This window comes from Varroa jacobsoni, unplaced genomic scaffold (assembly GCF_002532875.2).
Source record: "Varroa jacobsoni isolate VJ856 unplaced genomic scaffold, vjacob_1.0 scaffold_490, whole genome shotgun sequence".
NCBI classification, from domain to species: Eukaryota; Metazoa; Arthropoda; class Arachnida; order Mesostigmata; family Varroidae; genus Varroa; species Varroa jacobsoni.
In genome coordinates, this window is record NW_019213392.1 from 63,551 (window position 1) to 65,720 (window position 2,170).

Below are 2,170 nucleotides of genomic sequence, written 5' to 3' on the forward strand. Positions count from 1 at the left end.
GAACCCTCGGTCGAATGGTCGTTCTGTCCAATCGTGACTGATATTCGAGAGATAGCTCCTTACGTATCGGCGCGACCAATTTATTTGTACACTGTTCGAGTCCCTGATATTTCAGAGTATTTTTACATTTATATATGGCGAAGAGGGTGTAAACTTTGCACGTGTTGATTGTGGGTTCAATTCAAATTCACAGAGAAGCTAAGGAACGATTGGCAATTAATTAACTGCAAGTCTACCTCCCGGTATAATGTTTATCCTTCTAGCTGTGAGCGCTATCTTTGGCACCATCAGAGTGATTAGCAATTCCAATGTTTGCTGGGGTACATCAACGATAACTGAAGAACCACCAACGTCCAAATCAACGCTAACATGAGGTAACATACTACCAATGATTCGGCTGTGTTTGCTGACCAGCTGTGTGATGCTGTACAATAAACACGCATTTACAAACGATAACTCGATAAAACACCCTTCCGTAATTATGTTCTAATTCCACTCAATGTAAAATCATCATCCTTTATTTTGATGAGAACATATATTTAAGCGAAACCCTTAGGAAGCGATATGTTGAACTAGGGTAGCCTCGCATAATCATGAATAAGCACAACGACCAACAATTGAAGCAGGGATCCGAGTAGAATTTGTCCGAGTCCCGAAGTCGAAGAAGCGTAAGCAAGCATTTTTGTGTATTTTTTACTGGGATAATATATTCTCCATGCCATCGTAACGCTGTACGTCTTCTCTTGAAGAATTATTTTTCTGTAGACGACAGATGGTCATAATAGTAGCAGACCTAGGCTATGCCGCTTTCACCAACACAATAATAACTGCAACGTTAGAACAAGTTAGCCAATAAACTTAACAACGAAAAAGCAACATATCAATGAATTTTACCGGTTTACTTCGAGTTTCTCAGAAAAAGAATGTTTGCCTTATGTTCATGGCTATATTTTAGATGTATCGCGGAAGACGTTGTGCGATAAGCGAATTCTCTCTTACCTAAGCTGCAAAAAAAAGCACCCTTACTTAGAACTGAGGTGTTCATATTGAAGACAAAAATACTACACCAATTTGTGGTCTGCAAAATTTTTTTCACGGGACGGCTAGGGCGCCGACGTCATCGATACATCAAATATTTCGAAGATGATGTTTTTTTGAAGATATGAGCTGTTCTTAAGTACGCCGCCGCAAGTAGCCAAGTAAACTCCGCTGACGCCTAGCAGTAGGTGCATTTATTTACGTGAACGTATGTTCATATCTACCAAAACACCGTATGCATTTGCCTTATTTGACATGGAAGCAGCTATAGAAACAGACTAGCTGAATCATCGCTAACAAGCAAGGTTTTGTTGTTGGTCCGCTGCATTTAGAACGATGGTGGTCGCGGTAGCTGACACAAGGCACTCGTTTGACCTTATAACAGAATAGCAAAAAATAGTCGAGCCTAGCCGCGGTCCTTAAAATACATTTCAATTTATTACCATGCTGACATCGAACTCAAAAGTCGCCGTTTTATATTCATCCAAAATGTGTTATTTCGCCATAACATATTCGCAGCTATGTAGGATAAGTACTCGACAGATCCTTGCCATCGAATGATTATACATATGAGCTTATAGTTTTCTCTGAATTTTCAAATGAGCGTTTTGAAGTGTTATGTAGGAGAAAAGCGCATTAATGGTAAACGAGGTGATTAAGAGAGGTAGTATACCGCACGGGGGAATGTGGGTCCATTGCCATTTCGGTCTAGATTTATGATGTAGGCTGATTTGGAATAAAGCCTTTGAGTGGAATTGAGAACCAGTGGGTAGTGGTCCTCACAAAAATAAAGCCCTGCTGTCGAGGTCTAGCCCTTAGTTGGTCCATATTGCATAGCCCCTACCCGGTGGTGACGACCGGTCGTAAAAAACCTCAGGGGCTGTAACACAACACACGATGATAATTTTGGACGGCTAATGCACATCTTCTTGAGTCTGTAGCCATAATAACCATGAACATGCGACCATCACTAACTCAAATTTTAACGTTGGAAAATTTTTTATCGTGGGATACAACTACCATGCCGTTTCATAAATCTGTTGCAGGAAGTCCAGATAGGTCCAGCAAGAACCGCTCGGCTAGACGCTCTAATAAAGCCAGGTCTATAATACTAAACCAAAGAGATAATTTT